This window comes from Neolamprologus brichardi, chromosome 7 (assembly GCF_056152115.1).
Source record: "Neolamprologus brichardi isolate AB-2024 chromosome 7, ASM5615211v1, whole genome shotgun sequence".
NCBI lineage: Eukaryota > Metazoa > Chordata > Actinopteri > Cichliformes > Cichlidae > Neolamprologus > Neolamprologus brichardi.
The window spans coordinates 28,726,942-28,750,694 of record NC_142110.1 but is presented as its reverse complement, the minus strand read 5'-3'; the positions used below and the strand labels follow the sequence as shown (position 1 = coordinate 28,750,694).

Below are 23,753 nucleotides of genomic sequence, written 5' to 3'. Positions count from 1 at the left end.
TTTGGTCAGGCTGAAAAAGATCCTGGAGAGTTGGGTCCATCTAAGGAGAGCATGCCACTTTTCTGTACACAATCTAAAGAGTGAGGAGTTGGCACTTGGGAATACTTTGAGGATATCGCAAATCTCACTGACACACCTTCTGTAAATGGAAGCATAGTCTGGAGACAAGGGCACAACTCACTTTAGCTGCTGTGTGCTGCAAGCTGTTACTGTGCCATACATGATGTCATAAATATTTATGCCTCATTGGCTTACCTGAACAGGTGAGATCTAGGACAAAAAAAGACAAATTTGAAGAGACACACTCCCTGAGAGCAGATCCAGACTGAACACAATCAGGTTGGAGCTGCCACACCAATGTCAGTGACTTCTGTCTCTGTTCTACTGAAACAGCAGAGCCACAATCCAGATGTTCACACACAACAGCTGCTGCCTTCAGTGTCCAGTCAGATTCTTCCACTGGTCTCCACTCTCCCAGGTGTTTCACCTCCACCGTACCTGCACAGAGATTAGCTCCTCCCACCAACCTGACATCATCGGGCTCTGAACAGAAAGCAGAGAGCCATCAGTAAAGAAGTGAATTTACTTCTGAACAGATTAATTGAACTTTCATTCTTTATTCTCTCTGATTTCATCCTTTTACCTGTAGCATTGTGTTTTTCTTCAGCCTGGAGTCCTGAGTAGGAAACCAAAGAAGAAAAAAAAACCCACATATTTAAGGCAAAACATTGATTGGAGCTCAGCAGAGGACAGAACAAAATCTCAGACCGGTTTGTGAGGAATTTGCTATCAGCTCAAAAACATTATCAAATTCACCATGAGTCATTTTATCACCCTGCTTTCAGAGAGATGAACATGTGAAAGAACAGACCAGAGAGTGCTTTACACAGACACAGAACAGACCAACAAGTGAATTTAATATAAAAGTAGGTAGACCAGTCCCTTGACCTGATCCAGTTCTCCACAGGGCTTTTGTGAATCACTCTTTATCTGACACCTCAATCAGAACCAATCTGTCTTTGGAGACTCTATCAAAAGCCCAGGAATATATCACTGGGACACCCCTACCATTCAACAATGGTAATGTGGCAATCCATAGAGGGGTATTGTCACTATTATTACTATCATCAGTAGTCGTATTAGTAGAACCAGTTGTTAATTTCCAGTTCTTTAACATTGGAAATCCTCTGTGGTTGATAAATTGTTAGTCACATTCAAAGGAGATAAATTAAACTCATGCCTTGATATTTTTACTCAAGTTGCCTATTGGCTTAAAAGTTAAAGTTATGTTTGTATAATTACTCTTACTTCTAATTGAATGTTCAATATAACAATGATCAGCTCAGAGAATATGTCACTGTTGTTCTTACCTGAGCAGGTTACTTTCAGGACATTGGATGAATAACCTGATTTTGCACATTCCCACAAGGCGGATCCAGGTTTGACACAGTTAGGTCTGATTAACCACACATTTTTTTCTGTAGAGTCTTCAGATTGGGCAGAAACAGCAGATCCACAGCCCAGATGTTCACAAACAACAGCTGCTGCCTTCAGGTTCCAATGACGGATAAAAACTGGTTTCCAGTCCCCCACATGTTTCAACTCCAGTATACCTTCACAGTGATTGGCTCCTCCCACCAACCTGATACGATCAGGCTCTAACAGAAAGCAGAGAGTCATCAGTAAAAGAATAAAGTGAGTTTGAGCCACATCAAAGCTGCAGCTCCTCTTCTACCTGAGCAGGTGAGTCCAACAGCTTTGCCAGGTGAGCAGCTGTTTCTAGCTGAGGCTGAGCTTCTACAGTCCAGGAGAGCAGACTCATGGCCTCCACACTGCAACTCTTTGCTCCACACTGGAGCCTCCACTTCTCCATAGAGCGCCCCCTGGAGGACCGAAGGAGGCCCACAGCCGAGCTCCCTACAGACCACCTCTGCACCCTGCTGGTCAAAGTCAGCTTCACACACTGAGGACCAGCTCTGGTTAGACTTCACCTCCAGTCTGCCTGAACACAGACTGGAACCATTCAGCAGCCTGACAGAGTCTGGAGAAATAATATTAAATACATTTTTAAAAAGGAGGACTTTGTGTTCTTTGAAAAGGTAAACAAAAACATCATACTATAAGGGGAAAAAAACCTTGCCAGATTGTCTTTTACTTTTTGCTGTTAAGCCTTCCTGTAATGTCTTGTGTTTATTCTTTGTTTTTCCATTTTTACAACCTTACTGGCGCAATTAGCACTCTGACAAAGTACCAAAACAGTGACAGGACTAGTCATACAAGGTGAGGGAAAATTATGAATCAAAGAAACAGCAGAGTAATGAAACACGTCTCAAATTAATCAAGACAATCACACAAAGGAAGTAAAACTCAAGACAGTACACGATAGACATAAACTCAGTCAAACAGGACTAGAGACCAGTTGACCACCACCTCACAAACTCTGCACCACTGGGAAAAATGTGTATTTCCTAAGTGACTGGAATGTGGTTGCTGGAGGTGATGATTGCACTGGTTATCCCCAGATTTTAGTAGTCATGCATAGTTTGTATGAAATACACGAATTTTTTTGGAACTACTGTCTGTATTTGTGGCACCCCTGTGAGGGAATGACCACATTAATATTATTTTGTAACAGGGATTCATTTTATGTTAGAAAGCAGTGAGGGCGGAACTTTGGTGGGTGCTCCGGAGTTTCGGGGTGCAGTAAGTGGAGCCCACCTTCCGCTGCTTCCTCAGACACGTTCTGGAGGTGTCACTACCCGATCCGTACCGGAAACCCGATCGGTATGGAGGACCACAAGAGCCACGCGCATCGAAATAAAAAATCCTGTGCTTAATTAATGAATTGTAGAATAAAATCTGCATTTGTAAATTCATTTTTGAATTGCAATTTAATAAACTGATTTTTAAAATGCTTTTTAAGTCTTCATTTCAAAAAACATTTTCAAATTGCACTTTAATAAACTGCATTTCAAAAACCTTTTTCGAATTGCACTTTAATAAACTTCATTTCAAAAATCTTTTTCGAATTGCACTTTAATAAACTGCATTTCAAAAACCTTTTTTGAATTGCACTTTAATAAACTTCATTTCAAAAACCTTTTTTGAATTGCACTTTAATAAACTGCATTTCAAAAACCTTTTTCGAATTGCGCTTTAATAAACTGCATTTCAAAAATCTTTTTCGAATTGCGCTTTAATAAACTGCATTTCAAAAACCTTTTTCGAATTGCGCTTTAATAAACTGCATTTCAAAAACCTTTTTCGAATTGCACTTTAATAAACTGCATTTCAAAAATCTTTTTTGAATTGCACTTTAATAAACTGCATTTCAAAAACCTTTTTCGAATTGCACTTTAATAAACTGCATTTCAAAATCCATTTCCCTTTCCTGTTCGCTCAGGGATTAACATGTGGATTAGCATTTGGATTAGCAGTTGGATTAACAACTTCATTTTAAAAATCCTGCTGCTATTCAAATGAGCCACACCGTGGGATGTAAGGAGCTCTCTGATTGGTTGGTCAGACACAGGCTGTCTGCCAGCCTGGATGTTTCTAGCGCATAGCTTCGCCCTGCTAAGAAGCCTGTGTGCTTGTACAAAGGCCGTTCAGCCTCGGGATTTACACTCGGCTCGACACGGATATGTGAAGAATGAAGGGACCCTGCAGCAAAGGGAGAGCCCAACCTCTGGCTGAGTGCCTGTTTACAAAGTCTGACCACCTGTGAAGGTAACGTGCTAACGTGGCTAACGCTAGCATCACCGCACGTAGCCCCATTATTTTAAGGTCATTTTAGCTTATGAAAGTTTTACGTCGCAGCTGTACGAGCTAGCTACGTGTTTTGTAAGCTGCTGTGCTCTTCACAAATAAAGCTGGAAGCAGCTCAAACTATTAGAACCAGCACTGAGGCCTGTTACATTTATACAGTGTTAGAGCAACGGCTGCAGCCTACAGCCTTTAAACTAGCGATTAAAATGCTGACAGTAAACTCGTCAGTCCAGATGTTACCACATTACTTTGTGATACTTGTGAGTTAAAACAACTGAGACAGGCTGATTAAAATAACAGCTTTCAGTTCTCTCATTCAGCATATAAAGACTGGAGATCACACTACTGATTTCAGTTCATTTAATATGTGAGTGCAGATTCATTCAACTGGACATAAACGATGATCAAAGGTTGTATATATGATGAATTCATTAAATCTCAGCCTCTAACACAGTGCGCTGAATCTTAGCTTTGAATGTCCAGTATATTCTAATCAGTGCAATCTAAGCATTCACTGAACCTACAGTATCTACACCTGTGTGGCAAATGTGTGGTAAAGCTACAGATAATGAAATTTAATTATTAATACAATATACGTCATGAGAAACGAAAGCTGAAATTGATTCAGTTTAGTACTTTTCTCTGTATGCTGTGTGATCATAAAGGCCTTAAATTCTATGATATATACTGCAAATGATTTTCACAGAGGTCTTAAAGTACTTAAATCACTGCTGATAGTCTGGTTGTTTATATTTTCACATTTTTGTGTCTGTAGGGCTGTTTGATGACGATTTGGACTCCTCTGGGAGATGAGGACACACCCACACCTGTTCCATACTGCAGCCATTGATGGTGTTACGGCTCTGAGTCAGCTTTGGGCCATCAGACGCACACACTGGAAAACCAGCACCTGGACTTCATGCAGGAGAGACGGCCTCAGTGATTTACATTCATAAGCAAGTTCAAACATTTCTGGCCTCTTATCACTTAGATTTCTTAATCTTAAAAGTGAATGCATTTAAAGCACGAACTGCACACCTAGCCATCAGAAGTGTGGCAGCATGAGTACTGTAAAGTTTTGTAGGGTCCTTGTTAAAAATTCCACAAGCACCACACATTTGTCATATAAAGTTCCATTTTTTACAGTACAATGTTGAAATTATAAACTATATATTCTAGTTGTCCACTTGTCAGTAATTTTTGAGTAAATGGATGTCAGTGATAAATCAGTGGTGATTCACCTGCAAATGTTTTTAACAAACTTTGTTTTTTGTAGAATTCATCAGCAGCTGTGGAGAGATGCATTTGAATATCTTCTGGTTCCACTTCTCCTTACCTGGAAGCTGAGCATTGCTGATTTCTGACAAGGACATACACCTCAGTGCTTATCATGGGTGTTACATCCTCCGTGCAGCAATTCCAGAGAAAACAAGAGAGCAACGACCACTCATTAAGACCAGCCAGAAATCTGTCCCTTTCTGGCAGCTGTGGAAACTTCCAATAAGAAAGTTTGCATTCTTAGAACAATGCTGGGTCATGTGTGATGTGTCATCATATTACATTTTGACCTAATTCTGCTCAATCTGTTTTGATCGTTGATCCAGTATTTCAGCTTTGTGTTGTGCTGCAAGTTTAAAACCCATTGTCCTCATGAGCACAGCATCTAACAACTCTCCTTGAAAAAGTCGATTGACTTTAACTGGACACAATGGTTTCCAGTGGGAGATATTTTCATCACTCATCCGTGACACTGGAGCAGTCACCTGAGTGAGTGATAAAACAATTTTCCATGGAAAATCCAGAGGGACTAAACTTTGTTGTTTCTTTGGGCTCTATTTCAGCTCTAGCAGCATCTCTCAGAAGAAAACTGTTTTCCCAATAATCAGATGAAAAAATTGAACCAGGTGGTATTCTCTGGAGTTTAAGACCAAGACTGAACTCAAACAGTGAATTGACATTAGACTGGAATTCATAAGATGAATAGAAATACTGCTGAAGCTGAATGATTCATTCATATATGATTTTTTTTTTTCTCCAATTCACCAGGTCTGTCTAGTTCAGTATGACTGTGGTACATGATACAAAAGAATAAATACAGAAGAATAAAAACTTTGTGAATAACTTTACTCTTCTTAAAAATAACTAATAAAACAAGTAAAAGTAGAAATGTGTACAAGTTAGAGACTTCCTCACTAAGATTTTAATTGTGTGTTAAAGAGAAAGAGATTAGGAGGTAAAGTAGAGGATGCAGAGTCCATCATCACTGAGGCCGTCTCTCCTGCATGAAGTCCAGGTGCTGGTTTTCCAGTGTGTGCGTCTGATGGCCCAAAGCTGACTCAGAGCCGTAACACCATCAATGGCTGCAGTATGGAACAGGTGTGGGTGTGTCCTCATCTCCCAGAGGAGTCCAAATCGTCATCAAACAGCCCTACAGACACAAAAATGTGAAAATATAAACAACCAGACTATCAGCAGTGATTTAAGTACTTTAAGACCTCTGTGAAAATCATTTACAGTATATATATATCACAGGATTTAAGGCCTTTATGATCACACAGCATACAGAGAAAAGTACTAAACTGAATCAATTTCAGCTTTCGTTTCTCATGATGTATATTGTATTAATAATTACATTTCATTATCTGTAGCTTTACCACACATTTGCCACACAGGTGTAGATACTGTAGGTTCAGTGAATGCTTAGATTGCACTGATTAGAATATACTGGACATTCAAAGCTAAGATTCAGCGCACTGTGTTAGAGGCTGGGATTTGATGAATTCATCATATATACAACCTTTGATCATCGTTTATGTCCAGTTGAATGAATCTGCACTCACATATTAAATGAACTGAAATCAGTAGTGTGATCTCCAGTCTTTATATGCTGAATGAGAGAACTGAAAGCTGTTATTTTAATCAGCCTGTTTCAGTTGTTTTAACTCACAAGTATCACAAAGTAATGTGGTAACATCTGGACTGACGAGTTTACTGTCAGCATTTTAATCGCTAGTTTAAAGGCTGTAGGCTGCAGCCGTTGCTCTAACACTGTATAAATGTAACAGGCCTCAGTGCTGGTTCTAATAGTTTGAGCTGCTTCCAGCTTTATTTGTGAAGAGCACAGCAGCTTACAAAACACGTAGCTAGCTCGTACAGCTGCGACGTAAAACTTTCATAAGCTAAAATGACCTTAAAATAACGGGGCTACGTGCGGTGATGCTAGCGTTAGCCACGTTAGCACGTTACCTTCACAGGTGGTCAGACTTTGTAAACAGGCACTCAGCCAGAGGTTGGGCTCTCCCTTTGCTGCAGGGTCCCTTCATTCTTCACATATCCGTGTCGAGCCGAGTGTAAATCCCGAGGCTGAACGGCCTTTGTACAAGCACACAGGCTTCTTAGCAGGGCGAAGCTATGCGCTAGAAACATCCAGGCTGGCAGACAGCCTGTGTCTGACCAACCAATCAGAGAGCTCCTTACATCCCACGGTGTGGCTCATTTGAATAGCAGCCGGTTTTTTAAAATGAAGTTGTTAATCCAACTGCTAATCCAAATGCTAATCCACATGTTAATCCCTGAGCGAACAGGAAAGGGAAATGGATTTTGAAATGCAGTTTATTAAAGTGCAATTCAAAAAAGATTTTTGAAATGCAGTTTATTAAAGTGCAATTCGAAAAAGATTTTTGAAATGCAGTTTATTAAAGTGCAATTCGAAAAAGGTTTTTGAAATGCAGTTTATTAAAGTGCAATTCAAAAAAGGTTTTTGAAATGAAGTTTATTAAAGTGCAATTCGAAAAAGATTTTTGAAATGCAGTTTATTAAAGTGCAATTCGAAAAAGGTTTTTGAAATGCAGTTTATTAAAGTGCAATTCGAAAAAGATTTTTGAAATGAAGTTTATTAAAGTGCAATTCGAAAAAGGTTTTTGAAATGAAGTTTATTAAAGTGCAATTCGAAAAAGGTTTTTGAAATGCAGTTTATTAAAGTGCAATTCGAAAAAGATTTTTGAAATGAAGTTTATTAAAGTGCAATTCGAAAAAGGTTTTTGAAATGCAGTTTATTAAAGTGCAATTTGAAAATGTTTTTTGAAATGAAGACTTAAAAAGCATTTTAAAAATCAGTTTATTAAATTGGAATTCAAAAATGAATTTACAAATGCAGATTTTATTCTACAATTCATTAATTAAGCAAAGGATTTTTTATTTCGATGCGCGTGGCTCTTGTGGTCCTCCATAGATCGGTACCCCGCATGCGCAAGTCTTACGTCACTTCCTCTCTTTGCCAACATTGCGACATTCAATATATTCAAATGATACGGTTAGCACCCAGTTAGCTCCTAGCATTTCTCAACAGCTCTGCCTCCTTTTCGACTGCCCGGGACATTTAAACAATGGATAATCCGTATACAAACAAATTCATGCTTTTCTCCTCAACAGAGAGCGTTCCCCGATTGAACAACAGCGCCGTAAAATAAGAAGAATGGCGCCTTATTACAGACTTAATAATATTGATTTAGCAATGTGTCACGTGAAGATTCATCAGCCAGATTAAGTGTTTACTGACAATTGACAGTGATAGCGGACATCATCATCACTATTCCAGTCAATCCTCTCCACACAGACAAGCATAAACACACTCGACTATCACTAAATCAAATTTAACACACGTTTGTAATGACGCCAATTCATTTTACAATGGGGTTCATTCGCTCGGTCAGCAGGTGGCAGTATCCTCGTACACTGGGGAGTACACTGCCATTAAACGAACAGAAGAAGAAGAAAACATCTGCACATGCGCGGTACGGATTGGGTAGACCCTATTTGTACGGTCCGACTTTGCACATGCGCAGTAAGGATCGGGGAGTCCCGATCCGTAACTATCTTTTTATTTTTCGTTTTTGTCTACATTGTACTGAAATGCTTCATTATTGCAAACATTTTAAGATATACTTATTATTCTTAACATCTTAACCGATACTCTGACCCATAACTATCGTAAAACGCTACGACCGGAAGTAGACACCTTTCGCGCATGCGGGGTACCGATCGGGTTTCCGGTACGGATCGGGTAGTGACAGGAGGAAAGCAGAGACGCATCGTGTCTTCCTTACTCCGCGCTTCACCTGCTTTTACAGGTCGGTAAATGGTGCTCGCACCGAAAATGTTGTTTATTGTTACCATGGTTACTCACGTTAATGTGAACGAGAGAGTTAAGGCGGTCCGCCCAAGTTATTTATATGTAAACACGGGAGAAACCGGAGGGGTATCCCGCGCGACCGCACCGCGAGCCCGCTCGTTAGGTGGGGCGCTCGTGAAGCAGAGTCAGTGCACTCCTATGCTCTGTGCAAATGTGTTGTAATGCTCCAAACAAATCAGTTTTGTGAGATGTGAATGTTAATAGTTATGTTAAAGTGACTGAGTAGATTAGCTAGTGTAACACAAGCACTCTGAGCAACTCTGTGTAGCTAACAGAGGCATTCACAGGTTAATTAAACAAGCTGTGTTTCATGATGCACTAAATAGTGATTTTGCCAGTAAATTACTGAAGGCAACAAATGTGATGTATTTACCAATGCTGTTATTGAATATAACTGTTTAACCAGTAAGACACTGCAGAAGACAATGTGATGTGTTTATTGATATGATAAAGGAATGTAAATGCTATGGAAAGAAGTGTGAACTTGAGAAACTGAACCAGTTAAAGAGAGTATATTTCACTGAGGTTGTGAAATAAGTAAATTGATTGATAAGTAATTGATGTAAATGAGAAACCAGCTGAACAGTATATTGAAAGCTCATGTTTAGTGTTTATATAGCATTTATTTGTGTGAAATAAATCAGACTCAGACACGTTCTGGAGGAAAGCAGAGACGCATCGTGTCTTCCTTACTCCGCTCTTTACCTGCTTTTACAGGTAACATATTTGTCATCGTGGTCTTCATCCTTGGGACCCGTAACATATTGTAGTAAAAGTAATAAAAAATCAGCACAAACATGAGATGGAGAATGCTCATCTTCAAAGTAAAAGTTGTGTCTTATGATTGCGAGCATGATTGTAACAAATATACACACCGGTTTTGTTTATGCAAAGAATTCATCCTCAAAAAATGCAAAACAAAAAGTTTACTTACTGAAAGTTTAGTTTGGCTCAACAAAGCTCTGACCCTCTCTGAGCCTGGCAAGAGTCTAAAAAACCAAACCTACAACAAAAACTATTTTTCAGGCCAAACGAAGGTCTTAAAATGAGTGAAATGTAATTAGGCGTCATACACAGTAAGTATGTAACAGTATTAACTATACAACCAACTTCTGCTGGAGTAGAGTTTAGGTAGCTACTCTGCATTTTATTGTCACATGACATCGTTAAAAAATGACAGTTAAGGGATGACTTCTTTAAAATGTGCTACAGCACGTAAGTTAAAATCAGAGTTGTAAATCTGTCACCCAAATCCTGTCCCGATTAGAGACTGTAAATAACTCTTTGTACCAGCTCCTCATTTAGTAAGCAAATACAATTTCAGGTGTGTATCACTTATTTCTCTTTACTAAATAGCTCAACTTATTATTCAGTCAGCACTTTTGTGCTCTGAACTTATTTTTTTAACCGGGCTTACCTTGGCAGGTGAGATGCTGAATATAGAAAAAGAGATTCAGTCTTGCACACTCTCTCACAGCAGATCCAGAATGAACACAGTCAGGAGTGATTCTCCACATAGATCTGAGTGAGACCACCTTCCTCTGGTCTACAGAAACAGCAGATCCACAGTCCAAGTGTTGGCAAACAGCAGCTGCCTCCTTCAGGGACCAGTCTGAGGAACCTACTGATCTCCACCCTCCTTGTTTTACCTCCACTGTACCTTCACAGTGATTGGCTCCTCCCACCAGCCTGAAAGGCTCTAACAGAAAGCAGAGAGTCATCAGTAAAAGAATAAAGTGAGTCTGAACCACATCAAAGCTGCAGCTCCTCTTCTACCTGAGCAAGTGAGTCCAACAGCTTTGCCAGGTGAGCAGCTGTTTCTAGCTGAGGCTGAGCTTCTACAGTCCAGGAGAGCAGACTCATGGCCTCCACACTGCAACTCTTTGCTCCACACTGGAGCCTCCACTTCTCCATAGAGCGCCCCCTGGAGGACCGAAGGAGGCCCACAGCCGAGCTCCCTACAGACCACCTCTGCATCCTGCTGGTCAAAGTCAGCTTCACACACTGAGGACCAGCTCTGGTTAGACTTCATCTCCAGTCTGCCTGAACACAGACTGGAACCATTCAGCAGCCTGACAGAGTCTGGAGACATCAGAGAAGATCAAACAGAGAGATCAGAGACAGCAGACACACAAGAAAAACATGGCAGCAAACAACTATTCACTGAATCAAACTCAGCACAACTCAACATGACTTCATCATTAACAACAGAACACATCTTTATAACATCACACACTGGACACTTGTTAGCATGACATTTACATTTAACACTGGAGCAACTCTCACTGATTTTTGAAGATGTTCAAAATGACGCCACATCATTACGACCTGCAGATGTCTCTATTATGTTCCTTCCTTCTCAGCAATAATTTCAACAATTTCCATCTTTTGCATTATTATGAAAAGATTAATAATTCAAAATAAATAATTTTAGTACAAACTCCCAAAAATCTTAATCTAAATCTAAAATTCACTACATTAAGGAAGTGCCCAGAGTGAAAGAGGTTGTCTGTGTGTGGAGATACTGATGAACTCTGGTTGGACAGAATTTCTGTCTCAGATTTGTGTCCAGGTGTTCTTTGGTGTCTTTTATGAAGCTAACCAACAAGTTTCATTAAGTTAAAAGAGGAGTTCTCGGCTGGCTGGTAGTTAGCTCAGAGGAACTCTGAAGCTCTGTTCTTCATGGCTTCTGGGCAGTCTGCTGCTAGTCTATCTAGTGTGTGTGTGTAAACCAGGTACATTACTACCAATCATTGACTCACCTGAGCAAGTGAAATCCACTATAGAGGAGGAGGATCCTGATATTACACACTCTCCCAGAGCAGCTCCAGACTGAGCACAGTCAGAATTGATCATCCACACAGATCTGCCTGCAGACTCTTTTCTCTCTTCTACAGAAACAGCAGAGCCACAGTCCAGATGTTCGCAGAATATAGCTGATGTCTTTAATGTCCAGTCAGACTTGTCTATGGGTCTCCACTCTCCCAGATGTTTTATCTCAAGTGTTCCTGCACAGCGACTGGCTCCTCTCACCAGCCTGGCAAACTCTGAATAGATGGCAGAAAATCATCAGTACAGACATGAATTTAATTTTCAAAAGGATGAAGTCAAACCGTCCTGCTTATTTTGCTTCTGTGGTTGTTTACTTCTTTTTAGGATGATTACCTGTTGAGTCATGTTTTTCTTCAGCCTGGACTCCTGAGGAGAAAGTTAGATGAGAACTATCAGTCACACTCAGCTGTGGACAGAGCAAACTGCATTCCAGCTGTATACAGTGCAAGCAGGAAGCCTCTTCCCTTTCCTGAATGAGGTTGACTGCTTAGCATGAGACAGCAGTGTGTGCTACATTTTTTTCATTCTGATAAACACACTTTATCTGACATATTACTGAACATGAACCCATGTGATGCTGCTGAATAAGGGGCTCTGAAGTGAATACAAATTCCTTTGATATGAACCGTGTGTTTGGGTGATGTAGATGTGTAGGCCAGTCCTACCTGTGCTCCACAGCAGCACCAGCAGCAGCAGCAGTGGATCCATGTCCAGGCAGGCGTCTCTGTGATGATACTCAGTGTTTATCCACACTGAGAGGAGGAGCTTCACTGGGATCTGATCTGATTTTTAAAAAATTGGTTTAGTGTCACATGATCAGTTTTTCCTGTGTGTCAGGACTGAATGAAAGTTCACCTCATGAAAAGTTCATGAGGTGAACTGCTGGCTGCTGTTCACCTTTGTACACTAGGTATACCACTAATACTGACTACAGTTCCAACCAGTCTTTCGTTATCCATTGATAACTCTGTTGTCACACCCTCCCCTCAGGTTAAGAGTCTTGGTGTCATCCTCAATAGCACTCTGTCCTTCACAGCACATATAAATAATATCACTCGGTCTTCCTACTTTCATCTCCATAATATTAACCGTCTTCGTCCCTCACTCACACCACACAGTACCGCCATACTTGTCAATGCTCTTGTCACATCTCGTCTGGATTACTGTAATTCTCTTCTCTATGGTTTACCTCATAAATCCCTCCATAAACTGCAGTTGGTTCAAAATACAGCTGCTCGTATTATTTCCAGAACTAGATCCACTGAACATATAACACCTATTCTTAAACAGCTCCATTGGCTCCCAATTCACCTCTGTGTCAATTTCAAGATCCTGCTTCTCACTTTCAAAGCGCTTCATAACCTTGCTCCTCCATATCTATCCGATCTTCTCCATACATACTCGCCCCTTCGTACACTCCGCTCTTCTTCAGCTTTCCTTCTGTCAGTTCCACCTACTCGCCTGACTACCATGGGACTCAGAGCCTTTAGTTGTTCTGCCCCAAGACTTTGGAATGCACTCTTACTTGCTCTGTGGACCACACACTGCCTCACCACTTTTAAATCACTACTCAAAACCCATCTGTTTAGAATTGCATACACCTGATCTCTTTTAGGCCATTTTTAACTTGCTCAGTTTTTATATTTGCTTTTATACTTTTATGACTGTTTATGTCTGAATTTTATCTACCATGTTTGCTATATATACATTTTTCTTATGTTTTTTATGGTATGTTTACGTGTTACTGTAAGGTGACCTTGAGGGTCTGAAAGGCGCCTATAAATAAAATGTATTATTATTATTATTATTATTATTATTATTATTATTATTATTATTATTATTATTAATAATAATAATAATAATAATAATAATAATAATAAACACAGACACTTAAAAATGATGTGTTATTAAAGCTAATAACATTGGTTATTGTACTCGGCCCTGAAAATCTTAGAAATATGGTATCTAACCAGATTCTTACTCTGGATGGCATTACTTTGGCCTCCAGTAATGCTGTGAGGAACCTAAGAGTCATATTTGACCAGGAAATGTCCTTCAACGCACATATTAAACAAATATGTAAGACTGCTTTCTTCCATTTACGCAACATCTCTAAAGTTAGAAATATCCTGTCTCTTAGTGACGCTGAAAAACGAGTTCATGCATTTATTACTTCCAGGCTGGACTACTGCAATTCATTATTATCAGGATGTCCAAAAAACTCGCTGAAAAGCCTTCAGCTAATCCAAAATGCTGCAGCAAGAGTACTGACAGGGACTAGAAAGAGAGAGCATATTTCTCCTGTTTTGGCTTCCCTTCATTGGCTTCCTGTTAAATCCAGAACTGAATTCAAAATCCTGCTCCTCACATACAAGGTCTTAAATAATCAGGCCCCATCTTATTTTAATGACCTTGTAGTACCATATCACCCTATTAGAGCACTTCGCCCTCGCTCTGCAGGCCTACTTGTTGTTCCTAGAGTATTTAAAAGTAGAATGGGAGGGAGAGCCTTCAGTTTTCAGGCCCCTCTTCTGTGGAACCAGCTTCCAGTTTGGATTCGTGAGACAGACACTATCTCTACTTTTAAGATTAGGCTTAAAACTTTCCTTTTTGCTAAAGCATATAGTTAGGGCTTGACCAGGTGACCCTGAATCCTCCCTTAGTTATGCTGCAATAGACGTAGGCTGCCGGGGATTCCCATTGAGTTTTTCCTTTCCAGTCACCTTTCTCACTCACTATGTGTTAATAGACCTGTCACGGTCTGCCGGGGCAAGCCGTGTGGGAACTATTTAGGACCCGGAAGCGGCAGCTCAGGTGCAGATGAGTATTTATTTACAAAAGGGAATACAACAGCAATGGCGCAGGTGAAGCTGAAACAGAAAACCTAAACTGGGCAAACTAACAAAACAAACCAGAAACGTGGAAGCAGGGAAGTCCGGGGATATACACACAGAGAGACGGATGGAGAGACGCAGGGAGACCGAGGGGAAACAACACAGACGAACCAGCAACGACTAAGACAGAAGACACAACTTAAAAACACAGGGAGATTACACACAGGTGGGGGACACAGCTGGGAGTGATTAACGTGACGAGACTAGGGAGGCAAACTTAAAAACACTCACATAAGACGCAGACCTTCACAATAAAACAGGAAACACATACACACAAAGACACAGACTAGGAAACGCGGACTTAACACAGGAATAGATGGGCAGAACAGAATACACTAAACAGGAGGAACAACAGAACCAAAATCACTAATAGAAAACACAAAACGCTGGGTCAAAAGGACCCAGGATCATGACAAGACCTCTCTGCATTGAATCATATCTGTTATTAATCTCTGTCTCTCTTCCACAGCATGTCTTTATCCTGTCTTCCTTCTCTCACCCCAACCGGTCGCAGCAGATGGCCGCCCCTCCCCGAGCCTGGTTCTGCCAGAGGTTTCTTCCTGTTAAAAGGGAGTTTTTCCTTCCCACTGTCGCCAAAGTGCTTGCTCATAGGGGGTTATATGATTGTTGAGTCTTTCTCTGTATCTATTATTGTGCGATCTACTGTACAATATAAAGCGCCTTGAGGCGACTGTTGTTGTAATTTGGCGCTATATAAATAAAATTGAATTGAATTGAATCATACTGATATGTGTTCTTTTTGCATCCTCGGACACAATTACAGTTACAGACTCTCTCTCTGCCCACACTTATCTTTTGATCATAAGTGATTTACCTAAAAAGTGACAAAACAAACTCAAAGTTCATTAATTTGACTGAAATGGGAACACTAAATATGGATTTTCAATGAAGAAATATAATTGAAGTGATTTTTTGGCCACAACAGCTGTAGTAAATTCTGATATCATGACATCTCTCAACCACACGAAGCTGAAAAAAATGAGCAGCCTGATGCTTTATGAGAATGAAGTTTAATTCTTGGCCTGAATTATTGATCATTGTGTTCTTGATCTGAGTGTTCACTGTTAAGTGGAGTCAGCTGTGTCACTCCACACAGCTGCTCCATCAGGAAGCAGGAGGGTGGAACAGGACCAGAGAGTACCAGCGCACACACCCAGCACCGCTTCACTACTGCATCAGCAGATGAAACATCAGCTCACATTTCATGGACTTACTGCCTAAAGCAAAGAGTCACAGCAGCTCAGTGCAAAGTCGTCCTGAATGAGAGAGAGCTCTTCTTCCACAGGTCAGCTGACTCACTTAACAGTTTGATGAGTGTGACAGGTGACATGTTGTGGCCTTCACATTCAGCAGAGCTCACCTGTGGGCCACGCTGGAGCTTGGTGGACCCCACTGCTGGTTCTGATACTAGTCTGTATTTTAGATATTAGGCTGTTGGATTTTAACTGTGTCATATTGGCGTGCGCACTTTGGATCAGTAACATTAAATACAAAATATGACCTTTTTTTTTTTTTAGCAATTTAATATTTGTGAGTATTAATAATAAAATTATAGTTAATTTTGTTTAGTAAGTGTTTATTAAATGTTTATAGAGATCCACTTTGCACAAAATCCAGTGAGGAAACGAGACATTGGACATGTAGATGCAACACACCATGCAAAATTCATAACTTTTTAAAAGTTATATGAGCCTGTGTTATGAATAAACATATTTTAGAAAATTGCAACTGATTTGCAAACATGATCATTTCATTGTTAACAATAAAACAAAAAGTACTATAATTCCAAAAGATCTCAAAAGTATTGATCAGTTCTCTGACTGGTACAATTTAAACCAGCATTATTTAACTAACTGTAACCTTTTACTTCATTCCACAGGAGTGACGACCTGGAGTTACAATGTCTGAGGCTGCCGGACAACTAAAAAACAGACAAAGCCAAACTCTTCAACTACTCACCTGTGGAAGCAGAGATTCAAGGAAAAGAGATCAGGAAATATCAGAGTCAAAGATTCAGAGCACTTCTAAGGTTTACGGGGAGCAGATGAGTCTTTGTCCTCAATTTGTATTTTGTCTGTTCTCTCTTTGTCTGTCTCTGTGCTGGATCTGTGGATCTTTCTGTTCACGCAGCAACAGAAGAACACCAAAGCAAAGTAAATGGACTGATTCTTATATAGTGTTTTTCTACTCTCCTGGAGTACTCAAAGTGCTTTATACAACACGCCGCATTCACCCATCATATAAAATTGAATCAAATGAAAAAGTCTCTTTTTAAAACTTGTTTTATTAGTTGTAATCTTTTAACTTAATGCACATTGCATCAAGCAAAAACTAAATTATATGCAACAGTCTTTGCCTTGAAGAAATTTGTTTAACATTTAAACCTATTTTCTGCATATTCTGGCATATAAAATTAAAATATTGTTTTGTGTTTACACTCACTTTAAAAAATAGATGCAAATAAAACACAGCAGCAAATAAATAAAATCAAAGATTCAGGGGGACTAAGTCCTGTCGCTCTTAAATCTATTTTCACCTGTTTAGCAGAAGTGGGGCGGGTGGAGGTTTGCCCGGTGCCTCGGCGGTGATGTCAGTGGGGGGGATCCAGGGGTTTCTCTGCGAATTTCACATTCCTGTGCAAGGTACTTGCTCAGACGGTGTGTTTTTTTTCTCTGTAAAAATAAGTTTTCTTCCCACAGCGGACGCTGTCACTTTTCATGGAATCAAACTCAAAGTAAGGTCAGCACTTCCACGCTTTAAACGCTGCACAGTCATACTCTCGCCCGCACTCGATATATTATCCATTTTTGATCTGCACACAGCTGTTACCACGAAAGTCGCACGCGCTTACATCACTGTCATGAGACACTCTCAAAAACAAAATCACAGTTTAGTAATGCAGTAACGCAGCGTGCTTAATCTAATTACTTTTTCGCAACAGTTATCCCTTACTTTACCTGTTACTTGAAAAAAGTAATCAGATTACAGTGGCACGTTACCTGTAACATGTTATTGCCCATCTCTGCCAAAGAGTGAATGACTTATCACATTTCTCTTTTTCTATGTCTACCTTACAATATAAAGCACAAGTGACTTGTTGTGATTTGGCGCTATATAAATAAAATCAAATTGAATTGAAAAATTAATTAATAACTGATGAACATATTGATTTATTCCTCCTACAGTTACCTGGTCACAGCAGGATGAATCTGCTAGTTTAAGACGAACACATTTCTTTTCAGGTCTGTAGTCAGGCTGACAAAGAATCGGAGCTCTACTGAGGCAAGGATTCCTTTAACTTGTGATAACTTCATGAATTTCTTTAGAGTTAAAACTTCATGCTGTGTGTTCTCTTTTTTCCCTACTTCCTACCTCTGCATGCCAGACTTTTGTTTTTTGGGGGGAATTCTTGCAACAAAGCTTTTTGTTGGGTCCATCTTCCATCTATCTTCATTACATACCACAGGCTTTTGAAATGGTGATAATTAAACTTTTAGATTTCTAGCCTTTTCATGGCAGAAATCCTTTAAAGAGCAGTTGTCAAACAGCTGACTGATAGTTAACAGTTTATGTGAGGTGTTTGGAATACAGCAATCCGAGCATAGAGGCGGCTTTAGCGAAGGTTACTAATGACCTTCTTCTGGCCTCTAGCAGTCGACTCTGAAACTAGATGAATACCCCAATTAGTTAAACGGCAGAAATGTCTTACAGACATAAAAAACAGGACGACCTCTAAAGTTCTGCTTCTAAATTCAGATAAAACTGAGTTAATTGGACTCAACCCTGAAAATCTCAGAAACATGGCTTGCTGTGAGGAACTTTGGAGTCATTTTTGACCAGGATATGTCCTTCAGTGCACATATTAATCACATATGTAGGACTGATTTCTTCCATTTGCACAATATCTTGAAAATTACATAACCATCTAAATATTTATTTTCCTCTTTGCCTTGGATGTCGCCTGTAAAGAATCATAGAGTCTAGTTAATAATGGTGGGGAAACACAGACTATGCTGGAGACCAAAACCATTTTTTTGTTCGTTTGTTTTTTTTATATCAGGTGGTAAACATGATATTAAACTTGTAGCATTGGAAATTTTAACATGGGAGTCTATGGGGACTGCACCATCTGGCACTGTCAGGATGGTCTCCTACCCAGGGGATCATCCCACCTCTTGTGAACACACCCTGCTTACCATGAAAAATGATTCTCTCCTTCTGAGAGTGAAAAAAAGTCTGTTGGCTGAGTGTGAACAGTTTTGGTTCCCTTGGGTGGATGTTTCACAGATGAAACCTTTAGCCTCTGATTTCTCTTAGAGCTCTGAGTGGGATCATCGGTAGCTGTTTAACATCCTGCAGTTTCTCAAGTATGTCAAAGATAAAATGAAGCCCTAAAGCTTTTCCTTCACATTGTAACAAAAGGCGGGCACAATGCACAGCTATGCCTTCAGCAGGAATCCACACCAAAGCTCAGTTGAGGCTCATATGAAACTTCTGTGGTCACACATAAGTGGGTGGTGGTTTTGCCCTTTTTCTGTTGCAGTATGAGTGGAAAGGTCCACATTAAGTGCAGAAGCCTGAACATGAGGATTTTCTCTTTAATCTAAAAAACGTTGTGCTCCATTGAGCTCGGTCTGTCTGATTTTGATGTTTTGCTGATAACTTTCTCATTCTTGGGTAAGTACTGGTTCTATTTTGTCAGCCTTCTCTGTGTGTTTTGTTCCTGGTTTGTGCAGAATGTGCACAGTTAATACAAGCTGTTACAGGCCAGGGTCTGAAGAGCATTGCAGTTGGTTAAACAAATAACACTGAACTTGAAGAAAGATCTCCAACTAGTTAGGTCAGGTCCTTCTTAGTAACAGCAGCTTTATAGCAGCATTATAAAACCTGTGTGTTGGCATATTCAAGTTCATGAACTGCAGCCTCAGACGTTTAATGTATCTGCAGTGAGAACTTCACTGAAGTTGTTCATAAAGTTCTGGAAACAGATCCTTAATATTTTATGTACCTTTAAATCTGCAGGTCCTGCTAACTTTACCCTCTTATTTTGAGTTCCTTAAACTTAAACTGCATAAATAACAGAGACAACAGCATCAGGCTCTCCCACGCTGCCTTTATTTCATCTCAGAGCTGACAGATGAAAGCAGAGAACATATTGCAGTTATTACCAACAGTATTTCTCTGCCTTATTATTATTCCTACAATATTTATTTGTTTGTTTTTCCAGATGTTTTGGGGGGTGGCACATGGGGACTATGAATTTCACTGTGGCAGAGGTGGCAAGACAATTTTATTTCTAAAGCATCTTTCAGAGCTAAATTAGATGCTTCAAAGAATAAAACTGCATTAAGATTTTCTAAAATACATAAATATCAATGAGAAAGGGGTAAACTCAAACAAGTTTAACCTGCCCAAACAGCACTTTTTTATGTATGCCTGTTGTGTAGTGATCCAACCTTTGTCTAACAAGTGAATATTCCCTGGTTTGAGCCTAGGTGTTGACACAAATCCCTCAGGGTTTGCATCAGAGAGGGCAGGTTGTGTAAAAGTCGACCAAATCGAATATGTGGGCTGTTTGCTCTGGGGAATAAGGGACTAGCTAAATACAGCCTTTGTTTAAGTGAGGTTTTGCACCAATATCGGTGCTTTTCACAAAAAACTTGAAAAATTAACCAAAGGGTTAAAACTTGTACTGCTAGTATCAGTCTGTTACCAGTATCAGGATATGGATCTAAATATTAATAGCTCTTACTCCTACTGGGGAACAGTAGGTGGGATATCTGGAAAGGTGGGGCCAGTGTTGAAATAAACATTGCTCATGTCACGTTGGGTTAGGCAGGACTCAATTGCAGAACTCATAGCTGTCCAATCAAAGGAGAATTTATGTACAACACCATGTGAGATATGTACATATAAACAGTGATCAAGGGAAGAGGGCTCCAGGGGTTCCAAAGGAAGGGTGCAGGGCAGTGATTCACACGCTCACACTCCTCTTCATACAGACCATGACACCAACACTCAATCCAATTGCACACAGTGACTCACTCTCACTCACGCTCATCCAAGTAAGGTCCAAGGGAAACAGGCAAGGGTTCAGGGAGATCTGTACAGGGAGATGGAGATAGGAGCTAGAAGAGAACCAGGAAACACAAGGAAATTTGCTAGAGAGAGCACTAACACTAACAGAGGTACGTACAACGGTCCAGCAGGAACAGTACTCCAACAAGGCTTTAAGTACTGACTGGGACAATCAGAGGTGATGAACAGCTGGCGACTAATGCGTGAGTGTGGAGATCAGATGGAGACCGGAAAACAGAAGCCTCCCTGGCAGGGAGGAAGACAACACACCAGAGCCAAAAACAGAAGACCATGACAGCTCATCACTTTTCTTAAAAATAACAGCGTAGCTCTGTTGCTAAACCTCTTCGGAAGTGCTGATTGTTGGATCTTTTTTCTTATCACATATGGTCTTTACCCCAATGTATAAAATGGTTTAAAATGAGAGTTCTGTATAAATAAAACAGAAGAATGTCTGTGAAGGTTCTATGTATTGTTCTATGTATGTCTATCAAAGATAAAAAAAAACAAAAACAAAAAAAAACTATGTACACAGACATGAGATACATGTTATCTCATACACACGGTCGGATCCATTTATTTTTTACAGACAAGAGTTATGAATAAAAAACATTTCCACAATATGTTGTGTGTCTGTGAAGGTTCTCAGTCATCCAGGTCATCGTAGTCTAAGTAGCTTCAAAAGAAAAGCGTCTGGATGCTTGAAGATGTTTCACCTGTCATGCGAGAAGCTTCTTCAGTTTTGGGGTCAAATGGTGAAGAGTCCCAGATTTAAGCCCTATGGTAGTGTACCCAAGTGGCACACGGACCCCCTATTGATCCTCTACCTAATCACATGAGCCAAGGTGTGAAAACGGGTGTGAGTCACAATCAGGTGAGGTGAACCCATTGTGAAACCTAGCTGCACCCTATCATGTGATTTATTGAGGTCAGATGGCCCAGGATGTGAGTGGGCGTTAAGGCTTCTGGGAAGGGATCTCAAAACTGGATTATAGATGGCAGACAGTTGGTGTCGTAAGCCACCGCCTCTGTTCAAAGATGGTTGTTCACACTGCCGAACAGTTACACAAACTCCATGGCATTATAGCATACACTGACACAAACCTCTAAGAGCATCTTTTCAAACCGTTCCAAGATGCCTTAGTCTTAAACAATTACTCGCTGTCTCTGCTGCTCAGTGTTTCTTTCACCACCATTCTCAAAAGGTTCAGACGTGCATATTTCAGTGCATCACTATCAAACACTAGATTTCTGTTCCTGGTAAAGAAGCATTGTTAGTGTTGTATTGGAAGTGGCATTATCTTACTGTGTTTTTCATATTGGCCAACATTTTGTTTTGGTCTTCATTTTCTGGCATGACACCTGCATTCAGGACATCTCCATGCTGAATTTTTGTACTCTCCTGAGAATTTTTAAGCCCCAGCTAATGCTTTGCATGGACTCTTGTGGCTTTCTTCCTGGAAACATGATTTCAGTTCTGGATTTTTTACCAACATGTGGGATGAATTATTGGAGTGTGACTCATTTTATCTGAATGTGCTGTCTTGTGTTGTTTTCCTCTTGCTATGTTTTATATTAGGCATGTTGGATGGTACTTTTTGATCCAGCTAAGGCTCCTTGATTTTAGCAACTCGTCTTATTTCAGCTCAGTTGTTTTTCCTTTAACAGTTATTGTCCTTTTCTGTTTGCTTCCAAATCATTTTCTGTGCTTTAAGATGTGCACAAACACAGACACAGAAGACTTTCTTCCATAAGCAGAGTTTTGAGACTTCCTAACCTTTGACATGAGATATGTTTTCATTTATCTCATATATGATTCTCAGTCTCATGTATCTTTTATTGACTGTTTTTTGCAAAACCAAGTTACACTTTATTAACTGTCAGCAGTGAATTTCACCAGTGTGGTCTTCTTCCTGTTTAAAAATTTTCAACTGGACTGGGGGATAATCAGAAATGCTGACCTTTTACGGGGTGGGTGGAGTTTATTCAGCCCACACAAATCACCATTTTTACAAGAATATTTCTGCTGCTTTGAAAGAACTCAGTGCTGTTTCCTCTGTCTACATTTTTCCATCACTCAGTTCCAGTGTTGGGGAGTAACGGAATACATGTACCGCCGTTACGTATTTAAAATACAAAATATGAGTAACTGTATTCCGTTACAGTTACCGTTTAAAAGGGTGGTATTTAGAATACAGTTACTTTGTTGAAATAAATGGATTACACGGCGGTACTTCCGTGTTTCATGTTGTGGCGGGTCAGGCCTGTTTGGGTTTTGTTTGACAGCTACGTTCTGTTGTTAAAGGCGGCAGCGTTACGGTTGCCATGGTTACACAGTGTTTCCTGGGTGAGAGAGGCCTTTTTGTTGTTGTTGTGCTAAGCTAATAGGCAGAATGCTACAGGTATAGCTCTAAAGAATGTAGCATCATAGGCAGTGTAGTCCGTGCTGCTGGGAGAATGGACTGCCATACACGTTATGTGTCTGTGAGCGAGGGAGGGAGAAAAAGGAAAAGTACAAGTTGTCATCGAGCAAAAACGGGAGCTGGAAGCATGTAAATATAATAATAACCACTGCAGCCAAGAAGAGTGCCTGACAAGCCCAGGTGTAAGTAAGCTATTAAGACTCGACTGTACACCGTGTTTGTGTTTTCCTCCAAAAACAATAAGTTCCGTTGGAGCAGCCTTTCAACGCCTCTCTCTGTCTCTCGCTAGCAAAGTTGACCCAGACAACAAAGTAAAGCTAGTTTTCGGCTACGAGTCCGACACAGAACCCACCATATTAGCCAGAGGTCCCTTTACTACGGTTCGGAGCCGCGGACCTTCAGTAACAGTAATAAATCACAGCAATAGTACATTCATGTAGTTGTAAACAGCATGATAATATATTAAGTAATCCAAAGTATTCAGAATACGTTACTGTCATTGAGTAACGTAACGGAATACGTTACAGAATACATTTTGGGGCATGT

General features: G+C 40.2%; 1 pseudogene; it reads right to left on the bottom strand.

Annotated features, from left to right (window-relative positions):
• The window catches only part of LOC118453496 (scavenger receptor cysteine-rich type 1 protein M130-like), a 78,577-nt pseudogene that overhangs the window by 33,236 nt on the left and 21,588 nt on the right, over positions 1–23,753 (bottom strand).